Source organism: Protopterus annectens, chromosome 11.part0, assembly GCF_019279795.1.
Source record: "Protopterus annectens isolate FY-2018-M chromosome 11.part0, PAN1.0, whole genome shotgun sequence".
NCBI lineage: Eukaryota > Metazoa > Chordata > Ceratodontiformes > Protopteridae > Protopterus > Protopterus annectens.
In genome coordinates, this window is record NC_056745.1 from 802,053,366 (window position 1) to 802,080,646 (window position 27,281).

Below are 27,281 nucleotides of genomic sequence, written 5' to 3' on the forward strand. Positions count from 1 at the left end.
AACGGTGTTTTGATTACTGCACAGGGACTCCATACTAGTTAGGAGGAGGAGATAGAGGGGGTCCTATAGTTAGCCATGATGTGATAAGGAATCTTGTTAATGTTAAGTTTGATGTGGATGATCACCAGATTATATTCTTATCTAACTAGTTTGCAGGCAAAGTGTTTTTTTTTTACATATATGAAGACACTGACACCTTTAGTGTCTTCATCTGGTGTGGTGGGCCTGAACGTGCAGTAGGCATTGATACCCTGTGCTAATAGTGTGCTTTCAATGGTCTTAAACCAGATCTCCATAATGATGTATGTATATCAATGTTTTCAGGTTAAGGAATGCTTGTAGTGAGTGTAGTTTTTTGTTAAAGTTCCTAGGACTAAGCAACAATGCCATTCTGTTATCCAGATTCTGTTTTGTTAGTTTGGCAGCTTTTGAGGACTGACATTACCTAAAAAAGGTGCTATGGGGTGGACAAAGTTTTAGCCAATATGCGGAAGCCTTGAAGGGATAGGTGCAGAGCATCCCTGGAAAAGCAGTTAGGTCTGTCTCCCATCTCTTCCCAGGCTGATATATATCATACCCCATTAACATAATACCAGTAGCTAAACCAGTTATTGAAAACAACAGTCTTTAGTTAGCATGGTGGCATCATTCTCGGTGATGGTAGAATGCAACACAAGGGTAAGTTCATGCCTGCCTAGGACACATTTTCTGAGAGCTCCATTACGTCTCTCATCAAATAGTGGACGGAGGTACATCACAAGTCTTTTACACCTACATGCACTAGAATTTTGTTATGTGTGTACTTGTGGTGCAAGGACTTCAATGCATGCATGATTTGATGATTCCTGGCACCTGATAGACAACTGAGTGTGACCTTCTCCTTGCACATCCTGGTCAGTGGTGCATTAGTGTGTCTCACTGTGACATCACCTATGACTAGGATATGGGATCGTGTAGAGGTTTGCCTTATGGGCTTTTGAACTGAGTCAGTGTGACTCCTAGATGCATGTTTCATGGTGGGTGCTGCATGCATTCTGTTTTATTGAGATTGCTAAGGGTACCTGATTCTTAGATTACATCTGGTAGGCCTTTGTGGCTTAGGTAGATTACTTTTTGATACCTCAGCATGTGTAGGTGTTTATATTTAGTCTGAGCTGTGCGTAATTAGCTTAGTGTGGTGTTGTGTGCTACTGACAACCTTCATGTTATTTGCTGTGGCGTCAGTGAGAGCTTTGCCTCCAATAATATTATATAACTACAACTTTCACAAACTGTGTCAGCTTATTTAAGTAGTAAGTGGTTATCAGTAAACATGAGACAATTGCAACATTATCTTAGGATGCCCAGTTCTACCAAGTTGTCTTCAAAGATGGTTTGAAAGTGCAAATCTATGTTACAGGTGCTTCCTAATTTGGGCAGAAGGGGGAGAAGTACCTATGAGATTTGGATTGCTGTTGATTAATGCAGTTGATATCTGTCTAGTAATAGAGAAAGTGCTGGTCTTGATGCATATGCACACAGCTAGGATCAATGAACCGTTGCTCCTTCTCTCACAGAAGCAAAAAAATAGCACTTACCCCTGGCTGCTTTCTGAGTAATAGTAGTATTATTATCCAAATGTTGCTGGGGTCGGTACACTATACTATTCTCTTGGCAAATACCCTGAGTAGAACCTATAGCAACTAAGTACAACAGAAAGTCAAGCTGTATAAAAGTCCTTAAGAAGTTTTCACCAAAACTGCTACCAAACCAATCACTGAAGTCCCATACACAGTGCCCAGTCAGAGAACAGTAGAAATCAACATCTCCCAACTTCTTCCCCTCACCAGGCGGAAAGCAGTAGCATTAAACACAAGCTGGCTCCTAAGAAGCAATTTTCAGACTTTCCAATGATTACTAATCTCTAGGAAGGCTATGAAATAATGTCTTTCTGCTCTTTCTCTCTCTGAAAGAAAAACAAAAGTTCTAATCCCAAGATGATTCCTGAAAAGAAGTTCCTAGGCACTCCTGGAGAATAGTACTATAAACAAAGATGTTAAAGATGTTAAAAGTGGAATAAAACAAAAAGGATTACTAATATGAGTATTGCAGTGTGCACTAAGTGAGTGACATGATATGAAACAGAGGCTAACTCAAGCTTTAAGAGTCTGGGCGGAAGGGCTTCCTGGTTTTACCTTTTAGTGCCAAGCAGAATGAGCAGAAGGAATGAGACCAGGCGGAGCTTCCATGGTCCAATTTAGAGTAGGAGCTGGCAGCTCAAAAGGCACCAAGTTTAAAAAAAACTACAGGGACTGGTCACGAAAGTAGGAAAAAATCCAGTGTGTCACACACCAACAGTAGTCTTAAAGCACCAGCAGCTTAATAAGAGTGCAGTTAAATGCACTAAATAAGAAATCATACTTCTCAGCTCCTCCTACTAATTAGCCAGATTTATTAAATTCCTTGTCAATCAGCAAGTGGAAAAGGAATGTTTTATAACTGATACTGGCCAATAACTTTTAAAAATCCATGAAAAAAAACTTAAGGTAATACAAAATTTAAAATGAAATAAAACGTAATATAATAAAAGCAAAAACAAAAAAAAAGATGTATCTAAACCTTAAATAAGTTAAAAAAAATCCAATCAAATCCAATCCCAAATTCAAGCCAGTCACACGCCAGCAGTAGTCTCACAGTACATGCAGCTAAACTGAACTTTCACTATGTTTGGATCTGATTATATCAGTAAATACGTGTGCACTCTGATCAATCATCAATATATACAAGCAATCAATTTCAAGGAGGACTGTGCCTCCTTCTGACCACTGGATATATAATCTTAGATGCACTTACATATTTGATGAGCATAAAGCAGTTTTCTTGCTTTCGTAAGCTTATCCAGGTCTTTCTGGGACCAGTTGGTCACCCTAAAGCTACATGTTAAAACAGGAAGTGCAAGTTAATTTGTGACTTGAACTTTTTTCCTAGATGTCAAAGCACTTTTCAGTATTAGTTTTAGTCTTCTAAAATATTCCTTACTGAAATCTATTCTAATTTGTGTGCACTGTATAGTATCTATTCACAGAAATGTATGCACTCCAACTTGTTCCAACACATTTATATCACATTCCCTTTTCCTCTTTCAAATGTTGCTTTGCACATTTAAGAACAAATGATATTCTTCTGTCATCTGAGGAGGTCATTTCAACTTGTGGATGTTCTTTCAAGTATATATCTTCTGAACTATATGATTTTGGCTGTTCACAAATAGTAAAGTGGATATCTTTTGACTGGATGATTTTCTTGGAGTCAGAGCAAATGTATGACCTAAGATGTGAAGTAAAAAACATAAATTTAGGAGAAGACTAAACAGTAATGGTGACAAAGAGGCACCATGGAATATTCCATATTGGATCCTTACACCCTGGATATCAATTTGTCCTGTTTTTGTGGTTTAGCTGCCATGTTTTCAATGTAAGTGCAACATTTGCCAATGTATGACAAATCTTCATTTATAAGCATTCTATAATCCAGGTATGTGAAATACTATCAAATACTTTTTTTTGTACTAAATCCATGCCATACTGGGATTCATGTTCTTTTTACATGTCTCCTTTATAGCTTTGTTTAGCAAAAGATGATGCGTTGTTCCATTGAATCTCTTGTATTCCTTTTCTGTTCTAATGTCTGCATCAATTCCTACATATAGTGGATATGTTGTAAGGAGACAGGTTATTGGTTGATAGTTCGTAGGGTGCTTTGCAGGCTCACTTTAAAGGATGACTATGGTTTCTCCACTGTTAGCCAGTTCAGAGTGTACATTTAAGTAGTTTCACTTAAGGCTAAATCACATTGCAAACCTATTAACACCTTTAATCAAATATTAAGTGTATCATCTGGACTCACCATTTTCTAGATGGCTGCATTTTTTAACTTTATCTCTGTTTTAATAGCAGTTACTTCACTCCAATCCATATCCCTTGCATCAGAATTTCTTATTTCTTCTTTTACTTCTTCTGTACATTTGACTTTCCTATTATATTCAACTGGGTTCTCACAGATATATCTCCAGCATTTATTAATTTCCACTATTGTTGGTGGTGTTTTGAGCAGATGGAAAGAGTACTTTTAGGGGTTGATGAATGAAGAGAATGAGAGGGAGAGAAGGTTGGATGATGTGGGGATAGTGAATCATGAAGTGCAATGGATTAGCAAGGAGGAAGTATGGATAGCTATGAAGAGGATGAAGAATGGAAAGGCTGTTGGTCCAGATGACATACCTATGGAAGCATAGAGGTGTTTAGGTGAAATGGCAGTGGAGTTTTTAACTAGATTGTTTAATGAAATCTTGGAAAGTGAGAGGATGCATGAGGAATGGAGGAAAAGTGTTTTGGTACCGATTTTTAAGAATAAGGGTGATGTGCAGAGCTGTATTAACTACAGAGAGATTATACTGATCAGTCACAGCATGAAGTTATGGGAAAGAGTAGTGGAAGCCAGGTTAAAAAGGGATGTGATGATTAGTGATCAGCAATATGGTTTCATGCCAGGAAAGAGCACTACAGATGCGATGTTTGCTCTGAGAGTGTTGATGGAGAAGTACAGAGAAGGTCAGAAGGAGTTGCATTGTGTTTTTGTAGACTTAGAGAAAGCATATGACAGGGTGCCTAGAGAGGAGTTGTGGTATTTTATGAGGAAGTTGGGAGTGTCAGAGAAGTATGTAAGAGTGGTACAGGATATGTATGAGGGTAGTGTGACAGTGGTGAGATCTGCGGTGGGAGTGACGGATGCATTTAAGGTGGAGGTGGGATTACATCAAGGATCATCTCTGAGCCCTTTCTTATTTGCAATGGTGATGGACAAGTTGACAGACGAGATCAGACAGGAGTCCCCATGGACTATGACGTTTGCAGATGACATTGTGATCTGTAGTGAGAGTAGGGAACAGGTGGAGGTGACCCTGGAGCATTGGAGATATGCTCTAGAGAGAAGAGGAATGAAGGTCAGCAGGACTAAGACAGAATATATGTGTGTGAATGAGAGGGAGGATAGAGGATTGGTGAGGATGCAAAGAGTAGAGGTGGCGAAGGTGGATGAGTTTAAATACTTAGGATCAATAGTTCAGAGTAATGGTGAGTGTGGAAGCGAGGTGAAGAAGAGAGTACAGGCAGGATGGAGTGGGTGGAGAAGAGTGTCAAGAGTGATTTGTGACAGACGAGTACCAGTAAGAGTGAAAGGGAAGGTCTACAAGAGGGTAGTGAGACCAGCTATGTTATATGTGTTGGAGACAGTGGCATTGACAAAAAGGCAGGAGTTAGAGCTGGATATGGCAGAGTTAAAGATGTTAAGATTTGCACTGGGTGTGATGAGGGTGGACAGAATTAGGAATAAGTATATTAGAGGGTCAGACCAGGTTGGAAGGTTTGGTAACAGAGCCAGAGAGGCAAGATTACGTTGGTTTGGACATGTGCTAAGGAGGGATGCTGTGTATATTGGGAAAAAGATGCTAAGGATGAAGCTACCAGGAAACAGGAAAAGAGGAAGGCCTGAGATAAGGTTTATGGATGTAGTGAGAGAGGACATGCAAGTGGTTGGTGTGACAGAGCAAGATGCAGAGGACAGGAAGAAATGGAAACAGATGATCTGCTGTGGCGACCCCTAATGGGAACAGGTGAAAGAAGATGATGATGATGATGATGATGATGATGATGATGATGATGATGATGTTGGTGGTGTCTCAGTTATTGTTGTTTTCTTTCCTATCAAAGACTAGAATTTATCTGGGACATTTCTAAAATATCTGTTTTGTACCATTTCTTTATATTTTTTTCTCAGTATATCTTCTGACTTTTTCTGCCTGTGCAGAGATTTTTAAATATTGCTAGATATGGTGTAACTCAAATCTTTTTGCTATATTGATGTTGTGTTTTTGTTTTATTTCATTTACTTTTATAAGAGTTTTTGGATCAATTTTATGTTCTGTATTCTTCCAGTAATGGCATTTTTTTCCTTAACTATTTCACAGTTGTTTGCAAATAGCATTTCCACGGTGGTGATTTATTTGTTCCTTTATTTTCCTTTACTAGTTTATGCCTTCTTGGTAACACCTTGAGCTGAATTCATAATAGTGCCATGGTTGTTTACATGGTTGTGTAAACATTGCAGTGCCTTTTTTGGCCATTCAGCAAGCACTGTTACATAGTGCTGCATAGTCCTCCAACATGAAGACGTGCAGCACTGCAAAGGGCTAGCTCCATGGCCATGTTAAATGTTAATGAAGCATCCCTGGGGGAGAGGCATATGCTAATTAGCCATGTGCCCTCTCCCTGGAACTTACCATAGGAAGGCATCTATGCGGTCAAACAATTCCCTGGTTATTCTAAACTGTAGCAACTACTTGCTACATTGAACAATAAAATTGCTACAGTTTGAAAGAAAAAAAAAGATGTTTCTGTTTTTTCTTTTTTTTACTCAAACCTGAGTGCTGTAGTGCTGTAGCACACCACGTGTGGCATAAACTGTAGCAGCTGCTTACTACAGCAGTTTACTACAGTTTAAGATAATAATAAAAAAAATATTTCCTCTTTTTTTCCAGCTGAGAAAGGAAGGAGGGTTGGGGAAAGATGAAGAAAAGCAGAAAAGAGAACTGATTGGCTCTTGTATTTCAGGAGCCCCATGTGCCTAATCAAAGAAGTTTTTGTTTTTTAATTTTCATTTGCTGGTAAGTACCTTTTTTTTTGTGTGTGTTCTGGTTGAAATGAAGAGCTGAAGAGGTAGGCTGCTGGTATGAGAATCAGCCCCAGGTACAAAAAAAATCCAGCTACACCTCTGGTCTCTTGCCAATAATTATAGAAACAAACATGCTTTGAGTGATCTGTTGATATAGAGTCTGACAGGATATATATTTTTTTTTTAATTAGTAATTTTTGACTAATATAGTTTGATCCTGAGCCAAAATATAAATTTTCACTTCTAGCATGGACAAGATCAAATTTGATAGTAAAATCCTGTTAAAACTTTCTAGTAGTACAAAGCAAATACAATCTGCTGGCTCAAGCTGCCATCTTGGTCATTCCCCACAGCAGCATCTTTTCAGGGGAGACCAAAGGTGATTTTCACACCAATGCAGGCAGATGGGACCTCAGTTTAACATTCATCCTGCAGCCAAGATGAGTGTGTGGTCTGTTGAGCTACTGAGACTGTAATGCTTAAATTCTGGCTATTTTGTTTTTCACTGTGATTGTACCTGCTCATATTGCATTGCTCAGATAGCACTTGTTTTCTGTTCATTTTTTGGTTTCTTAATACAATTCATTACACAAATATTATCTAAATGTTTGAATTCTGAATGTAAATTTATTGCATAATTGTTTGGTTTCACAGCCACTTCTCCATGATCCAACTAAATGTGCTCTTAGTCATTGCACCCCAGTCATCAAATGACTATATGCACATCAAAGACCATGTGACCATATCACCAAGAAGCAAACCAAACCATGCAGTAAGAGTAACTACATAGATAACATGTAACACAGTACACATAAAAACAAAATTAATAAACATTTCTGTGAGGTAGCAGCCCCCCCCCCCACAGACTCCCTGAGGAATCTATGCTCCTCATACCCTCCTGTATATATACTAACCCCAAGATCACACAAACACAATGAAAAGGAAACACCTAGTTTTGTGTAATGCAAGCCATTTCCTCTTTTATTTATTTATTTATTTATTTATTTATTTGTGTCATTTGACTCTTTACTGTACTTGCATGATCTCCAGCTCAGCAAGTACAGTATAAAATAGTACTGCTTAGTATTCAGAAGCTGGTGTTCTTAGCAGTACCGAACAAACAGGGTATATCATCACTGGGGTCCCTGTCAGTGGGGATTTCACTGATCAGGTCCATCATGGGCTGTGATCTTCCCATGTCTTCTTTCTTCTCTGCCTTGTGCCAGGGTCATGACTAAAAAGGATCATCCTACCTGGCTATCAGATAAATAATCAAACAAACAAATAATAATTAATCCATTAAATGATTCTAGTCTGATTAATTTTTTCAGTCACTTTGCTCATCCTAATGTACAGCTTGAATCTTATGGTTTTATATCACTGTTTTTTCACTGTAACTAAGTACGTTATGATCTGAAAATTACATTTCTGTCTGCTAATTATATCCAAGAAGCATTTGGACTTTAAGCCTCGAACTAATAATTTAAAGATGTAAGGGTCATTTATTGCATATAAAAAAGTTTATGACATACTTAAACATTCAATCAAGCAATTTGTATGCCATTATTTCAGAAGCAATCAGTTGAAGTCCTAAATTCATTTAGAAAACAATACACCTATAACATTTGAATAAAACTTTGGTTCAATTACTGAAATCTATTGTCATTTTAATTCTGTTTTGTTATCTTGTGAAAAGTCTGATATGGTAGTGAAACAAAGTATTTCATGTTTTGATCTAAAGAGTCCAAACCATGAATGGCTAACAAATTTCACATATTATTACATATATGTAGACATAATACATACATGCATGCAAACACACACACATGCATGCAAGTTACATATGAATGCATACACTCACACAAACACACACACACACGCATGCAAGTAACATATGAATGTATACATACACACACACACACACACACACACACACACACACACACACACACACACACACACATGAATGCCAGTTACATATGAATGTGCACACACACACACACACACACACACACACACACACACACACACACACACACACACACACACACACAAATGCCAGTTACAAATGAAGGTACACACATACATACATAGACGTAAGCACACACTCAGATGCATAGACACTCATACAAACACACGCACACTGACTCACAGAAGTGCAGGTACCTTTCCACATTGTCTGCATTTCCCTTCTTGTCTTCTTCTGTGAACCCAGTGATGCCGAACAATATTCTGTTAAAGAAAGAACAGAATATTAAGACATGAGACTTTATTACTGAAAATTGTTTTTATTATATGGTAACATAATGTGCATGACTCCTGATGACATTTTCATGTAACATGAAAGAAGCGAATAGAACTCACTGCATTAATTCAAAAAATGAAACTTTTAAACTCAATAGTCTCATACTCCTGGCCCACAGGCCAGATATAGCCAATTTGTACATTCAATCCAGCTTGTAAGCATTCACTCAAATGTGGCCTGTTTCTCTGCCGCTGTTAAAAAAATAATTTTGAAAAACAAACTTCATTTTCAAATGTTTGCTTTTTTGGGCTTGAATTGCCTCTTTCAACTCCCAATAAGTGAGAGAGAGAAACTTTCAGAAGTACAAAACAGACAATAGTAAACACTTCAGTTATTGGTGTTATTAATCTGTTTTTGAGCTCCAGAAAGCAGCACTATGAAAGTAGCTGTCCAAATGATTTATCTCGTATAGTTACCAAGTGATGTACATATCAATATATGAGATGCAAATGAGCTGGTAAATGAAACATAAAGTATGTGAGCGTGTGTGTGTGTGTGTGTGTGTGTGTGTGTGTGTGTGTGTGTGTGTGTGTGTGTGTGTGTGTGTGTGTGTGTGCGTGTGTGTTTGTATTCATTTTCCGGAATCGAAAAGGATGGAATACCTATAGCTGTTACCAGAAGAAAACTGCAAAATATAGAGGTTAAACGTCAGTTTATGTTAGACCTTTTATGCCTTTCTTTCAAAACTAACATTTAAAAGATTTTTTTTCCAAAATGTTTTTATTTGTTTTATAACACAATAACTTAACAGTATAGTAACAAGAAAAAGCAAATAAACTATATACAATGTCCACAAAAATTAAAAAAGCAATATACATAGGAGAACACTTAATATGTTTCTAACAGATTAGACAATTTTGTCCAAGAAATTAAATGATGAGTTATGTTGTTAGTCCTTGCTTTATTAGCAGCAATCTTGTTCTTACAAATGTATTTCACAAGATGAATAAACTCAGCTTTGAAGACAAGAGTAGATCGGAATTTTCAATTTTTAGTAGCAATTTTCCTTGCTATAGAGAAGATAGACCATAGTAAAAATGTTTGGCTTTTAGGAATGATGTCAGGAACAGGAACACAGAAATTATACAGTTGTCATTCCATAGAGCTTTACAAAGATATTTCAAGTCTAACTAAAATCGGGAAATTATTTTGCAATTAACAGCCATATGAATCCAGTCAGTATCAGGGTCAGGGGCGGCTCGTGCTATAGGACTGCAGGACTGCAGTCCTCCCACCTAAACAACAAATAAAAATAAAACAGAGAAACACAAAAACAAGCACCGTAAATTCCCAGAACTGTGCGCATGCGCGCATGCTCTGAAATAGACAGGAACACTCTCAGACTGCTTCCTCAGCAGTCTAGATAGAAGGAAAGGCATCTTGGCCCCAAGATGCCCAGCAGTCTGTGCGGCAGTGACATCATGAAATGGAGGCACTCCGGACTGCAGCAGCAGCAGGCTGGACCAATTGTGGATTTGGACTGTTCAGGATGGACCAATCACGCAAGGAATACTGGCAAATGGGCTGTTTGGATATTGGTGGCAAGGGAGCAGTTATTTGGCTTGTTGGCAAGGTAAGCAGGCAAAGTGGATATCGGCAGCAAGGGGAGCAGTTATTTAGCTTGTTGGCAGCAAGGTAAGCACCCAGTTGCTATATAATGGTAGCTAGAGCAAACTCATGGTGATGTGGTAGGGAATACCTCAGGCTTGGACCCTGTACCTTGTATGCAGGTGTTAAGGGCCTGAATTCCCTACCCACCACCATTTGTAAAAATTTTGCAGATTTTTGCCTCATATCTGATTTGTTCTGTTCCTCATAATATCTGTGGTTTCTAAAGGGTTAAATGCTTAGATATTTGATGGCACAGTAGTAGCATTGTTGCCTCACAGCAATAGGTATTTCTGGTTTGATTCTTGGCTAGGGTGCCTTCTGTGTGGAGTCTGCATCTCCTCCGTGTGTTAGTGTGGATTTGCTCTTGTATCCTGCTATTTTACAAAGACATGTGTCTGCAGTATTTCTCCCTGGACCTCTGCTGAAAATTGTTTTTGTTCCATCAGAAGTAAAATCGACAGGCATTTGAATTTCAGACTTCATATTCTTCAGAAAATACATAGTAACACAACATTTTATTCTAGCAAGTTTCTAAGTTTATAAGATGAATATTTGAAATTTGTCCCTATTTTTGGGACTGTATTCCCCCATTATTGGCTTCGTACAGGTTTTTTGTGTGAAGGTTGACAGCTATGATAAGAATTGAATTCACTGAATATGTTTGAGGGATGTATTCACTCATTACTGGGTTTGTCCAGGTGTTTTGTGATAAGAGGTTGACAGCTATGGTGAGAACTGAATTCACTAAATGATAGCCATTTAAGTTTCAGTCTTCCTCTCTTTCACAAAGCAGCTGATATGGCGTAGTGGTATGTTGCTCTTGACTGTTTTGCACAGGGACTTTGGCAGTAAAATGCATGGTGGTAACACAGCATTTTACTGTAGCAACTTTCCAAGATTATACAAGCAATTTTTAATGTGTCCCTGGTTTTTGGGCTTTTGACCCCCCCCCCAATAAATTTTGGCTTTTTCCAGATATCTTGTGCTGTGAAGTTGTGATGCAGTTGAGTATTGAGTAGATTTTACAAGGAGCTGAGAGCTGCAGGGGAAGAGAAGTTTAGTGCTGCTTATGCTGAGTTTTCTTGCATTGTTAATAGCACAACAGGTTGTGTACTTGCGTTTGATGCAGAAGGCTGTGGATTCTACTCCCACAACGGGTGGATGCTGCTGTACTGAGAATGTTCTACTTGGTGAAGATACTAACTATGAGCCTGTTATCAGTTTGCCATCCATTTCCTATTGCAATATTACTAGTTTATCATTTTTTATGTAACATAGGCAATTTATTCCTCAGGGGCAACAGACACTTTATTTTTCGATGAAACCATGAAATATAAAGGTGTTTGCTAGCAGCAACCTCTTCATTAGTTACAGATTTCTTTAATGTGGAATTATTTAGATGACTTTTACTTCTTCAGAGATTGTGTATATTTACTGATAATGGTGGACTGTAGAATTGTGCATATTTACTGATAATGGTGGACTGTAGAATTGTGCATATTTACTGATAATGGTGGACTGTAGAAGTTTGAGTAGACTTTTATGATGGAAATGTTCTGAACTGGGCAGTTTTGTCATTATGGGTGCATGCATTTTGTTTCATTGTTTACTGGAAAATTTTTCTGAATTGGGCAGTTTTGTCATTATTGGTGCATGCATTTTGTTTCATTGTTTACTGGAAAAATGTTCAAAACAATAAATTTAAAATGCCCTCTAACAGCTATACTGTATTGTACAAGGAATATAATTTAGTACAATCAGGAAGGTGTATCAAAGAGCACATGTATGTTTCATGTGCAAGGGGCCTATGATTTGATAACAGCCCAAAATTAATCTTTATTTGCCACTGCCAAAATGTATTTTCTTTGAATGTGGGTTTCAATGCTGTTTCAATGAATGTGAGTTTCAAGGGCAGAGAGGTTTTAATGCTAAATCTGTTTTCATTGTGAGACTGCATTGCTTTGTTTAGCAGATGTCTTAGTGTTTGTGCTGTAAAATGCAAAATAAAACTTTCAAATAAAGTCCAAATCATCATAGAAGTAAAGAGTATGCACATTAGTGTTTATGGTAAATGGAGTGAAATAACCAAGTAATGGATCATTGGAATGGCTGCAGGGGGGAGGCTCCATTCGACCATGATTTTGTGAGGGGGAAGGACGGCAAACTCAAAGACAGCCCCAGCTGAACTATACCTACCAACTGCCCAGATTTTCAAAGAATGAATACATTTTTGCTTCTTATTTTTGGTTTGTTCCTCATTAAATTTGTGGTTTTCTGGGAAATCATTTAGGAATATAGTCACTAAATAATGATGCACTGCATTTCAGACTTCATAACCTTCAGAAAAATACATGCTAAAGTAAGACCTGTTATTCTATCAACTGTCTCAGTTTATACAAGAGCAATTTTTAGTACTGTTTATATGTTCCCCCAATATATTTGGCCTTGTCCAGATTTATTGCATTAACAGGTTGAGAGGTACATGCAAATAAATTGCTTTATAGAATTAGGCATAGCCAAACCTCTCAACTGTCCCCAATTTTGGCTCAAAATGTTGCCCTTCCCCCAATAATCCCTCCACAAAATAGCAATTTTGGAAAAAAACATGGAGTGTTTACAATTAAGAAATAACTGTAATAATCAGAGTTATAGATTACTTTTATTTCAGAAATGCATGCAGATTATTTTATTTTGTCAGCTGCTCAAGTTAGCAGTACTAATATTAAAGTGTACCTTCTTTGACATGTTCCCAGCTGTATTGTATGGCTATTTTATATTTTTGCATCACATTTTTGGTCCATTTTTCATAAAATTGTGTTTTTTTTGGCAAATTAGTGACAAATCATTAAAGACTGAAGTTAGAAAATAACGACAGACATTTGAGTTTCAGATTTCATACCCTTCAGAAAATTCATACTAATGCAAGACCTATTCTATTATCTTTCTAAGTTTATAAGAGCAATATTTAAAAAATTTTGGGCCTTTGTCCCACTTCTATGTATGGCTTTGTCCAGATTTCTTGCTCTGAGGTTGAGAGGTATGACAAATGTGTCAGGGCCATCACAGTCAGCCAGAGACATTTCAAATTGTGACATACTTGTTGCACCCCACTCCCCCATGTAGTGACTCTGGATGTGCCCAAGCAAGGCAAGGAATAGTTATGCAGTGTAAATGTGCAGAGTATCCCCCCATCCAAGGTAGACACAAGTACTACAGTGGCTTTTCATCTGTCCTTGATTTTGCAGAATAGTCTGGTATCTGTCATATTTTTGTACTGTTGATTTATGCTTATTACTCAGAAAGTGCATGTTGCTATGTGTTTAAGTAGCAATGCTTTAATGACCATCAGGTAAGCTTGTCTGAGATCGTAAGATGCAAGTAAGCTTTAATAGGCATACTGTTAAAGAATTTCCAACATTGAAAGCCTTTCTGTTGTTGCCATGCAGAGAATACTTAACTAGATAATGTATAAACCTTGGGTATTGAAATGCATATGACAGTATTTGTAATAAAGGACAGGATTACATTATTTTAAGAAGCTCATTGCACTTGTTGGAGACTTCCAGTCATCTCTGCAGGCTTTACCCGTAAACTAAACAGAATGCCAATCATGTGTGGTCCATAACCTGTACAGTAATCCTTTAAGCAATGCATCTTGAGCTTGTTTCTTGTTTCTTGTTTGCTTTTCATTTTTTACTTTGATCATGTTTTCCCCATGAAATAAGTAGATAGTTGTCAGGCAACAGGTCTTTTTTGGATAAGAAACATTTTTACAAGTGGGGGGATCACAGAGATTTCTACTTTCAGCATGTTACTTGGTACTTTAATAAAGCTGAATATAAATTATAATTAGAATTGCAGTGCAAGGAGAAGTGGTTTGAGTTGAGTGCTGCTTGTTTTTCTTATACTTGATTTTGACTGGCATTCCAGTAATGTATTTAAAAAGTAATTTATTTTTTCATGCCTCACAACCTTTTGTTTCCATCTAGATATTAAGTAAGCTGTCATGCAGCCAATGCATTGAAATATTTTTATTCTTCTACACTTCATTTTGTCTTGATTGGACTCTCATAATGACGGTTTGGCACCCAGGGCAGCGTATTTAATTAAAGTTAGTTTTTGTGGTTTTGAGCATAGCCCCTCCCCTTTCTAGTTGGCCACACCCCTTCCCATTGACCCCACCCATTTAGCTGTCTCCTGCAGCCCCCCTTTAATTTGAAGTCACCAGCCGCCACTGATCAGGGTGTCCACATCTCCAGCATTTCATTACATCTTTCTTGTATATTATTGCTACTTTGTGTTATGTAGGGTGAAAAAACATCATGTAAAAATTTTCATGTGTATATATGCCAGAACAGAGAAGATGTGGATTCCTTTACCGACTATAAACAAAGTTTTTTATCTTTTTCTGAGAATACTTGTTTATCAATTTAATTTGAATAATTCCAAAAAGAAACATCTGTTTTGCTAAAATCATTTCTGAGAATGTTATAAATAACATATATGTATGAAGTGTTCTTGGGTGAGCTATTAATAATTGTTGAGATAAAATCCAAGATTTTTAAATTACTCTTATTGTATGTCTCTAATGAGGGTACAAGCTTAGTATGTATAAAATCCTTACAAGTTTGGATATCCAGCCAATTTCAATTTTGCAAACTATATCTGTTGATCAGATAGTCTGCAGAACTTATTTTATTAGCTGAGAGAAATTGATTCCAATATAATAGGTCACCCTTCTTAAATTCTAACATTTTCTGAATATCAAAAGATATCAAACATTCATTTGTGTAGGCAGTAGGAATCATACTTATTAATACATTCTTAATTAGTTGATTAGAAAACATACATTTTTAAACAACATCAATATTTGGTTTGTAAGAGATGTAAGAGCAAGTTTTAACATTTCACTTTGAATGTATATTTTTAAAATCCATATAAAGGTGTTTGTATGTACTTGAGTTTATGTTTCAACCAATGTCCTATTACTATTAAGAAATAAGGTTTCATGTACTGATTTCCAATATGACGTATAAGAAGTATTATTCCAAAGCAACACTATGTTAATAAATGCAGAGTTAAATAAAAATCAATATTTAGAAATCCTATACCTCCTTCATCCCAACTTGTGGTGTGCCAGAGAAGAAAATTCCTGTGTTTTTGGGATACCAAAGGAAGTTGAGTAATAAGTTAATAATTTTCTGTTTAATTTTGACAGGTGGAGGAATTATTAGAGCTTGGCCAATGAATAAGATTTTAGGTAACAGTATTATTTTGATTAAAGTTAGCCTGTCTTCACATGTGAAGAAGAGTCTGTACCAACTGTCTATTAGACTAGTAATTGAGTTTATAAGTTGTTGGTAAATATATGTGAGTGATTTTTTATAATTATATTCAATAATGATACCTAGATATTTAATATGTGTGTCCTCCCAGTTTGTCTGTTTTTGATCTAAGTTTCATAGTAACATTTTTATTCACTAGAAGTGCCTGAGTTTTGTTGTGATTGAATTTTAGAACAGAGATGTTTGCAAAGAAGTCTAGATTATGTAATAGGTGAGCTACTGAATTTTCAATATCATTAAAAAATTATTAGAAGGTCATCATCAAACAGTTGTATCTTGGGGGATAATTTGTCTGACACTTTATATCGTTTAATGCTGTCATTATTTCTAACATAATTTGCAAAAGGCTCAATAGCCAGGGCAAAGAGAAATCGGGAGGGGGGCACCCCTGTTTAGTACCTCTTAATATTTTGAATGGGCTAGATAGATAGGATCCGGTCCTTACATTGGCTATGGACTTTTCATATAGTTTATTTAATTAATCCTATAAAGTTTGGGGAGAAATTGTATTTTTGCAGAGCTTTAAACAGATATGGCCGACTTAGGGAGTCAAAAACTTTATCTACATCAAGGCTTAAAATAGAAAGCTCATTTTTTCTTGTTTGCTAAGTCTATTAAGGGCAGTAATCTAATTACATTTCCCTTGTACCTTTCTGTTTTTCATAAACCTGGTTTGGTGCTCATGAATTACTATTGGAAGAATATTATTTAAAGATTTAACTAGTAGTGTAAACAGATATGTCTTTAAGATGGTATCCATGTATAATACTAAAAATAGATGTGACTCATGTTAAAAGGCCAGCATGTGACAGAGGGGGAAAACAGAAAAGGGGGATGATACAGAAAGCAAGAACATAAACTCCAGCACTGTAAAAATAAAAAAAAAAATCACCCTGTAGTACTATGTAAAGGAACAGCAAAAACACATTCCACTCTACTAAAGCGAATTACAGATAGCTCAACTCCAAATATTAGTAATTCACTTTCAAGGCAGTCAACAGCTGTGCTTGAGATGAAAATGTACATCTCTACAGCTTCTCAACCTTAGCTGAGTGGTTCTTTTTTGTCCAGTGTTTCCTACCATTCAATAAAAATTGGGACATATTAACATTTCCTTAATATTTAAATGTATTCCTGTCCTTCAAATAAATGACTAAAGAACAATAAATGAATTCCTGCATTTATAAAAGTTCCCATGTCTTCAAAATGTCAGATATGGTAATCGTCTATTGTTCACACCTAAACAATGTGGAAGTAATAAAACCACCAGATTATTTTACAAACCATATCCTAAAAATTCCAGTTCATCAGATGAAGTCTGATAAGTAGTAGTCTCACAGGAATTAGGTGCAGCTGGAAAACATTGTGTTTTATTATTTGCCTTCTTCATACAGTAGTCATTCTATATTACCAAATAGCTCTCATTTGTAAATGCTAGAATAACTTGATAAATCCATTCTTCTATCCAGGTTGGTCTACTGAGGCATCATTTTTCCTGATTGCCAATTCAAAAAGAAATTCACATTATTCCGAGCTGCAATTAATTAAAATTTATACTAAGTAAGGAGATGGGCACAGCTTCTCCTCACAAGGATATGGGGGCTTTGCCCACCACAAGAAGTCATATATAAATGTATTTATTTATTTATTTTGCATTTGTTTTCAAGGATATTCCACTGGGCCTAGGAGTGCCCATTTTCAGTGGAGGACCTGGGAGAAAAGCTTCACATATTAAGTATACATTGATGAGATAAAATTACATAACAACTGTTAACATATTCAAGTTACTAGTAAGCAGCATTTTACAAAATACAAAAGTAACAATGATTTACATCCATGTACAATATACATATGCATGTTGATATACAATTAGAATTAGGCTTTCTTTTCTTTACATTTCATCTTGTAGCTAAGGATGCATAAAACTGAGAGGGAGAAGAGTTACATTAAGTGAAGACGGATAGATATTTCAAAGTGTTAAAATTGTTAGAAGCGGTTTCTAGTTTCATGTAATGCTGGAAGAATTATTTGAGCATGTACAGAGCCATAGTTTGGAGAGGTACTCTTACAGACATTTCTTGAAAATGGTGTGGTTAGAAGTGGTTCTGATTGTGGTGGGTAAGAATTACACACCTTGGCTATAGTAATGGAGTAAAGAGCTCAGCCAGCTGTAAGGTTGGGTAATTCTACATTTAGAAGAAATTTATTTTCTGAGCTAAGGTATCTAGCGGGGTTGTAGGGGTGGCATTAATGAGGCTAGGGATGGGCAATCTTCTGGTTTAGTTATGATTTTATGTGCAGTGGTGAGTTGTAGGTAAGTTTAGAAGTGAAGAAGTTTGAGCCAATTGAGTTTTTGAAGGGATACACAGTGATGGAAGGTATGTGTAGCATTGTTGGCAAACTTTGCTACTTTATTGTAACAAGATTCTAGTTTGTTTTTTTAGAAAGAGTTGAATGCCTGTGATCAGGAGGGCACCATATAGTAGAGATGGTAAAAGAAAGGAGGATGCTAGGGTTAATTTGGCTGAGCGGTTAAGGTGAGTTATGTGTCTGTAAAGCAAACCTAACTTTTGGTAGGTCTTTCTGATGTTTTTTAGGGTATGAAGGTCGAAGGAGAGATTTTCATCGATAGTAACTCCAAGGAGTTTAGTGTGGAGCATTACTTTGATGACAGTGCTGTTCTGAGACTGAATAGTAAATTGTGCTCTGTGTATGGGGGTGGATCTTTTAGGGGTGAATAGAAAGATTTTGGTTTTGTTAGCATTTAGGACTAGGTGATTGTTGTTCATCCATGTTTCTGTGGATGAGAAGGCAATTTGAGTTAGTTTTTGGAGTTCACTGGTGGAGGTGGTAGAGCAGATGATAGTGGAATCATCTGTGTATTGAAAAAGTGAGGTTTGGGACAAGGAAGAGTGGAAGTCATTGACAACTATGCTGAAAAGGATGGGCCTAGGTATAGAGCTTTGGGGAACTCCTGTTGATGTTGGGAGATAAGGTGAGAAGTACTGGTCCCATTTTGTTGCTTATTGACTATTTGTAAGGTAGTTAGAGAACCAATCTAATATAGGGGCTGAGATTACTAGGTTAGCTAGTTTAGTGAGTAGTAGGGGATGTGAGATGTATCAAATGCCTTTGATAGGTCGAGGAATAAAGTGGACACAATTTTCCATGTGTTTCTTGCATAGTTTACAATGTCCAAGAATGATATAAGGGCACTGGTGGTACTGTGTCCAGGTCTGAAACTGTGTTTAGTGGGGGGACAAGATTTTATTGTCTAGGAGGTGCTTTAAGAGTTGATTGTGTACACATTTTTCCAGAATTTTGGATAGAGGGGAAAGGATTGCTATGGGTCAGAAATTGGTGAAATCTGTTTTGGATGCTGTTATGTAGTGGGTGAATATAAGCTTTTTTTCCTAGATAGTGAGTACTTGCTGTTCTTGGAGAGCTCTATTGATAAGTATGCTAACTGGATAAGCTATAGTCTTTGCTGACATCTGTAGGTATGCTGGGGGTAGGTTATCAGGTGCATTAGTATTGGTTTAGTTCAAAGAGTAGTTTCAAGATAGATGAGGTATGGATGGGGAGAAGGTGAAGTGTGGAGTGCAGTTTATATTTGGGGAGTGTGCTATGATATTTATTTGGGGGAAGTTTCCTGTAAGTTTAGCAATGAAGTCTATAAAATGTGAGTTGAATATTGTGGCAATTTCTGTGGGGGATTTGTCTCGGTCAGGACAGGGATTGTTATTGGATCCTGGGTTCAATAGGGTTGAGATTGTGTTCCAGAATTTCTTAGGGTTTTGTTTATGGCATTTCTGGTTTGATAGAATAGTATTTTGTCTTTTACTATTGCACATTTTGCTTGATTACAAAGTTGTTTGAATTGTAGGAGGTATTGGGGGTCTTTGTATTTTTGCCAAAGCTTCCAACATTTGCCTATTTTAGACATCATTTGTTTTGTGGCATGACTAAGCCAGGTAACATTGTTGTTTTTAATTCTTGTTTGCCATATGGGGGGGCTACATTGTTTAGGATGTCTAAGAAGGTTGAATTAAAGAATTCAGCAGCTTCATCTCATGTAAGACTTTGATAATTATCCAGTTTACTTGTGCCAGGGTGTCATTTAGAGTTGTTTGGTCAAAACTGGAGCTATTTCTAATTAGTCTGTACTAGTGTTGGCTGGGGGCTAGGGTGGATTTACATATTATACATGCTGGGAGGTGATCACTTACAGTTTGAGGTTGAGTCCCTGCTGAAGCTACTTTGTTTGGGTGTGAGACTAGTATCCAGTCTATGATGGAACCACTAGTTGTTTTGTTGGGTCTAGTTACTTCATTGATATGCTGGGTATAATTGAATAGATTATATTTACTGAGGGTTGATTTTTTTTTTTGTGACTTCTGTTCAATCTCTGTTGACATCTCCAAGGATAATTGTCTCACTGGTAAAGGTTTTTGAAGTCCAGGCAAGGATTTGTTCTAGGATGGGTATATTATTGCCTGGTGGGATAAGATTCCAATGATGCAGAGCTTTTTACTGCTATTCAGTTGTAGGAAAGCTACAACAGTTTTGGCAGATGCAAATTGTGGGTTGGGGTTGGTTTATGGTACTAGCTTGAAATGACTTGGGTAAATTAATGCAATACTTCCAACTTTTTATGGGGTCTGTCATATCTTAAGCAGGAGTAGCTAGGAGTAGAAATTTGGAGTTTTTTTATATATGGTTTAAAACAGGTTTCTGAGCTTGCTATTATACTGGCCTACTGTGTGTAATTCAGGCATGGAAATCTGAAATTTTATTCCTGATACGTTGCAGGTTAATGTTTGCTATGATGAGAGATTTATTGGTTTGTTGGATTGTGGGATTTAGAGTTGGTTCAGGGGTTGGGGCGGATGTCCCTGCATAGGAGAAGTTTTTCTTTATTGAGAGGTAGGTTTGTGGTTATTAGTTTTCTTTTCAGTAAGGGATGTTTGTATAGAGTTGTTAGGCTAAGTTTAGTATTTGCTTCAGTTACTAGTTTAAATCTGGTAGCAGAGTGGTTGTATAATGCAATAAGCCCTGGGTGAATTATGTAGGTGGTAGCTGGATGTAGGTGGACTTATGGTTAAGGTGATAGGTGAAGGTTTTAAGTTGTGGTGTAATTTGTGGATGGAAGTTAAATGCAGAAGAGTAAGGAAAGCAAGGGAGATTGGGAGGAGCAATGGTGATGAGTGTGGACACATGGTTTGATGAGATAATGGATGAAGTGAGATTGAAAAGTGTAGGTGGAGTGTTGATTGGAGAATAGAGAGAAAGGGAAGGGCCAGTCTAGGAATAAAGGAAATCAATCTGGGGGGTAGGATGGAGGTAGCATAGAGGAGCTTAGATACAAGTAAAGTATATAAAACAGTAAAAATATATATGTAAAAGATACAAGGAGGAAGGAGGCAATAGCAACAGTGAGGAAAAAATAAAGCAATAGCTGTTAACATGACATAGCAATCACAAATGATTTACAATATACACAACATTTAGAGGTCTCTACACATTGGGTGGCCTTCATAGTCATTACACATAAATGCACTGAGTATGTACATGGTCTGCAAGCAAGTGCAGCTTAGGTTTGATTCAGTGGCAAGTGCAGCTATTAGAACTAGTTTAAGAAAAAAATGTATGCAAATGAGTGAATAATAACATATAAATGAGGAATGTGTGAAAAATCCATGTCTATCCAAAGCAAATAAGGTGCTCTTTCTATCTTTATACAATTCATAGTTGCTGTTTGATGCCACTTGTGCAGATGGGCTACAAAAATGAATTTGCTCCTTTTCTTACTATTTTGCATGCTGTGAAGTTGCAAGCTCTCACTGTCAGTCTAGTCGTATCCAGCTGCAAGTAGCTTGATTCAGTTGTGTCAAAACCCTCTGCATGAAGCAGTGCTTGCTGGCTTAGGGGAAGAAGATACAGGCAAATGATTACTCACCTTAAATTTATAGAGCAGGAATTAGTGGACAGATTTATAGAGGACAGTGATGTAATACAGGCTTTGCTGAGTTTGTATAGTCCACAGATGTGTATTGGAGGAATGTGTGGCTTTCCAATACCTATGGATATCAAGGTATATATAACTCTTCCTATACTTGCCATTGGGACATTCTAGAGAAACGCTGGGGACAGGTGGGGTATCTCACAGGCTTTTCCCTCTAAGATATTTTAGCAGTTCCCTGATATACTCTTGGCAAATGTGGGTCAGTATATCTAATCCCCAGCATCACATCACAACTAAACCAGTACCATATGTGCTATCTATAGATTGGCATACTTTCTGAGGTGCTAGGTGAAATAGATTGTACCCATCTTGCTATAAAGGTCCCATCTGGACCACAGGGGGTGTATTAACAGAACAGGTAGGGCTACCACTCCATCAACTGACAAGTAGTGTGTTAAGCATGGGGATGCATTACCAACTTGTCAACCCAACAACCTAGCAGTGCCCATGATTCTCATATTTGTCTCACAATCTCACTGTACCACCTCTTCCTGCATGGCAGGATTCCTTATGTTCACCTAGCTGGTAAGCGGTCACAACCTCACTGTACCATCTCTTCCTGCATGGCAGGATTCCTTAAGTTCACCTAGTTGGTAAGCATGAAGTATTACAATGTTGCTGGTTATTTCTGTATCCATAGTGAGGGTAGGTGGTATTGAGTAATCACAACCTCTTTTATTATGTGTCTCCTCCCTATTTTGCTTCTGGGTGAGGCATGTCCCACCATGTCATTGGCTCAATTCCTACACTGTTATAAGCTTTGGTTCCTTACATTTACAGTAATTATGTCAGCGATTACTTGATTGCACCCCTTAGTTCTGCCTCCCTGTTTTGGCCTCCCTTTTCCTAAAATACCTTTCCCATATGGTCTCAATGCATCCATTCAGGACTCGATCGTCTTCAAGACTGATGCTGCCCAGTCTGTGCCTTGCTCCCTGCTGCTGCAGCATTTTATAATATGCAAATACATCTTGTCAAAGAATTACAATAACGTTAATTAATTCTGGGTCAAACATTTTATTTGCTAATTGTATTGGCAGCAGAAGCACAGTGAAGCATACATTATGACGTATGGTTTGTCTTTCCTTTGCACTACTGTCTGTGTTATGCATCCATTTAATAATATTTGATCACCAGGAAAACTCAACTAGACAGCAGCCCACTTGCAGCAGAGGCCTGGGGAGGAAAGCTCCAAAGTATTACAAAACATTTTAAGAACAATAATTTTAAAAGCTTCAGAAGTAATACGAAAGCCATCGACAGTTTAAATAATTATACCAAATTAGACATAACATGAAAACATTGGTTAAGAACAGATACAAGTTATCTGACAATGATTTAATATTTAGAACATCTTTAGCCAGTTTATATAGGTAAGTTAGTATAATGCAAACAAATTGCAATACGAAGTGAGAGAGAAGCAGGCGTATGGTATATTCAAAGAGAAAGCCAGAGGAGAGAAATTCGTAGAAGTAAGGAAGTGAGTGAAGAAGAGAGTAAAGAGGATATAAAGAGTGAACAGGTATTTGTTCACATTTAGGGATACAGTTTATCCTGGTGTTGAGCAAGAACAGAGACAGCTTTTTAGCTAGCAGCCTTTCAGAATGGCTTTGAAGGCTGGGAGGGAGGATATTGATCTGATGGATATATGTAAGGTGTTCCAGGCCTTAGCAACATGGTACAAGTATAGACAACGTCCAGCAGGTTTGATAGGTTTGTGGAGAGACAGGAGTTTTTGGTCACTGAATCATAATGACCATCTGGGAATATAGTTGTATAAAATGTTATTTAGTGCTGGACAAGCAGATGGATGATGGATGATGGATAATGTTATTGGTGGCAAGAAGCTGTGTATATGTTAGCTGATGGGATAGTTTTAACCAATTTAGACTTTTTAGTGCTATACAGTGGTGGATTCTGAAAGGGGTATTTGCTGCAAATTTAGCAACTTTGTCATAGCACTGTTCAAGTTTAGATTTTTATGATGCCTGAAGATTAGTAAGGATGGGAGCACCATAAAGAAGTGTGGAGAGGTGATAAGTAGTGGCAAGTGTAGCTTTAGTTGTCAGTGAGAATGTTTTGGGGTCTATAAAGCATTCTTAGTTTTTGATTAGTTTTTCTTATGTAATTTTGTATATGCAGGTCAAATTAAAGATTATCATCCACTATCATTCGTAACAATTTGCTGTAAGAAGCAACTTCAGGGGTTGTATTACCAAGAGAGAGGACTTGAAATTCTGTTTTTTGTGAGAGTGAGATTTGAGGGAAAAAAAGTAATAGTTTTTTTTTTTTTTTTTTTTAAAGGCTCAGCATGAGCTGTGAGTTACATAGCCATGTTTCAGTGGCTGTTAAAGCTTCCTGGGTAATTATTTTGAGGTATGCTGTGTTATCAGATATGCAAATGAGTGTAGTAGTTATCTGTGTACTGTATTAAAATCTGTTGTGTCTATGTGTAGAGGGTTTTGGTCAAAATATTAAAGAGGAGGGGACCGAGGATAAAGCCTTGTGGTGCACTGGTGCTGACTGGGAGGTACGGAGAGATGGTGAAGTGCAATTTTACTGACTGGCCTATTTGATAGGTAGATTTTGAACCAGAGAAGAGTGGGCTGAGGGAGGCCTAATGAGGACATGTGAAGTAGAAGTTTGCTGTGACAAACTGCATCAAAGGCTTTCAACAAGTCTAAAAATAAGGAGGAGACTAGTTTGCTGTTATCTCTAGCTTTATTGACAGTATCTATATAGGTTAGAAGTACAGTGTTTATACTAAGGGAAGGGTGGGAGCCATGTTGTGTGGGGGATACGAGTTCTTCCGGAAGGAAATAGTTTGTGTTTGAATACATTTTTCAGGTGCACTAGGTCTAAAGTTATTAATGCCTGTTGAACTTCCTCCTTTGTGCACAGTACTAATGTGTGACTTTTTCCAGAGAGAATGTGGGATTCCTGGATTGACCTTTTTATAAGGATTGAGACAGGATAGGCAGTGCTGTTGGCTGTTATTTTAAGGTACTTTTTCTGGAAGATCATCAGCTGAAGTACAGCATGGTTTGAGTTTGTTTAAGACTAGTTTTATATAGGATGTGGGCACATGTTTGAAAGTGAAAGTGAATGTGTTGATATGTGACTGCTGGACAGGGTTAGGATTAGATGTTGGCAAATCCTTGGTTAAAAAATGCTGTACTATCTACGTAATGAGTTGAACTGTATTGAGATTTCAAGTGGTGAGTTATTGGGGGAGGTGTTAAGACTGAATTTTTGTTCAGGATGCAAGATTTCTTTAACGGCTGTCCATACTTTTTAGGGATCTGTTTACTATTATTTTGAAAGTTATTAGACTATAGTTTTTGCCTTCATTTATTTGCTTTTTGTTATGATTGCAAAGCATTCAGAAGTTTTCAAGATAATCTGGTATGTTGTATTTTTGCCATTCTTTCCATGCTTTTTCTCTATCCTGCATTAGTATTCTACTCTTTTTGGATAGCCAAATTGTATTATTTGTTTTTAGTCTCTTCCTTCTAGGAGGTGCAAGGCTATTTAGGATATTCAGGAAAGTTGTGTTAAGTTAATTTGCAGCATCCATCTAAGAGGAGGATTTTTAGGAAGTTCTACTTGGTAGGCAATATGGTAGTAATGAACAGTTCTAGGTTAAACTTGGAAAGGTTGCATGTTGTTTTATAAACAAACTGTTTAAGTGGATGTGTGAGATGTCTGGTTGTATACATTTGGGAAATGATCATTAAGATGTCAGACATTGTACTTATGGTGGTATATTTGCTAGGATCCAGTCTAATTGGGAATTTGATGTCTTGCTAAAATGCATGGACATAGCCGGCTTAGGCATAGGTCAACTAGGCGGCCACCTAGGGTGCTCCTGTAGCAGGGGCACTTTTCCAGTATTTATTTAGTGTAGGTAGACCAGGATGGGGGCACTGGGTGATGAGGGGGTGCACCGTGGAGTCCTTTTGCCTAGAGTACCAGTTGACCTAAGGCCGCTCCTGTGCATGGGGCTATTAATTAGTTGTGTAAAATCATATAAGTTCATGCTAGCTGTAGGAGAGTTACAGTTTATGTCCAATCAACTGACATTCATACCATTTAGTAGCATTTATTTACTTGTCTTTGTTGACCAGTAAAGGTCTGTCTCTGTAAAAAACATTTTCAGTGGAGGCCCAGAGAGATAAGCTCCATATTTGAGTTATACATGATATATGTTTATATTTGTAGGGTAAAACATCTGTTCATGAGCTTTTTTACATAATTGTTAAATATTTCTTATATGAACATGATATTTTAACACAAAAAAATAGAAATTAACATATGTTGGCTAATTATTGAATAGAAAAATAAAGTACAATAATAGTTAATATATTCACAGTATATTTTCTTGTGAAATTGTTATGGCTGTCCAATGTAGGATATCTTCCAGTATAGATGTATTATCGCCAGGAGGAGTGTAAAGGTCAGTAGTACATATTTGTTTATAATTGTCTAATTTCAGGAAATCAATAAGAAGCTTTGCTGAATTGAATTTTGGTGTTGGTTAGTTGTAGGAAGAAATGTGGCAGTTGCTGGGAAATTGGGAAATATTAAAGCAATGCTACCAACTTTCCTCTTTATATCTGCTATAGTATGTCCTGTACAGTATCTGCTATCTCTTGGTTTAAATTTTCCAAGTCTTTTGGATTTGTAATACCATGATGGGAATGGACCACATTCCTATGTCAAAGTATGGTTAAAATTCATGAAATTAGTATTGTTTCAATCTCTGATGTTAGCGAAAAGTGCTCTTCGCAGCACCCATAATGGGCCCAGAGCTGTCTCCTTCTGCAATTCACATGGAGTTTCATGTATCAGTAGCATATCTAAATATGACTGTAAATTCTTATTATGACACCCATTGATCGTACTATTGGAACTTTCTGGGTATGAATAAAACAACCAACAGTGTTCAGCAGTAATTTGTTTCTACAACTCTCTGGGTATCCTAGTATGTGCAAGACAGTGCATAGTAAAATGTACGTCTGTAAGGGTTTGCAAAAAGGGTGTTGTGAAATAATTACTAATTAATTTGCCATGCATTTCATTCCTCAGTTACAGGAGGGTTGCCTTCAGTATCATCCTGATCATTTCAATTGCCAGGGATCCATGTCTGCAGTAAGCCATGTAACAGTAACGGTGACAGCAATGAAAGATACGTTGTTAGTTACTTCAGAGGTAAAAGCATAAACATATTACACTAATTCCTGTCCTAGCAGTATATTACAGGCTAATCCTGAATATGTCACACTAA

General features: G+C 37.2%; 1 protein-coding gene across 1 annotated transcript in view; it reads right to left on the reverse strand.

Annotated features, from left to right (window-relative positions):
* Window positions 1-27,281, reverse strand: part of DGKI (diacylglycerol kinase iota) — a 5,490,864-nt gene that overhangs the window by 4,998,865 nt on the left and 464,718 nt on the right. Inside the window, exon 5 of the mRNA XM_044088223.1 lies at window positions 8,875-8,940. The gene's annotated coding sequence lies outside the window, so the exon portion shown is untranslated. The remainder of the gene's footprint in view (window positions 1-8,874; window positions 8,941-27,281) is intronic.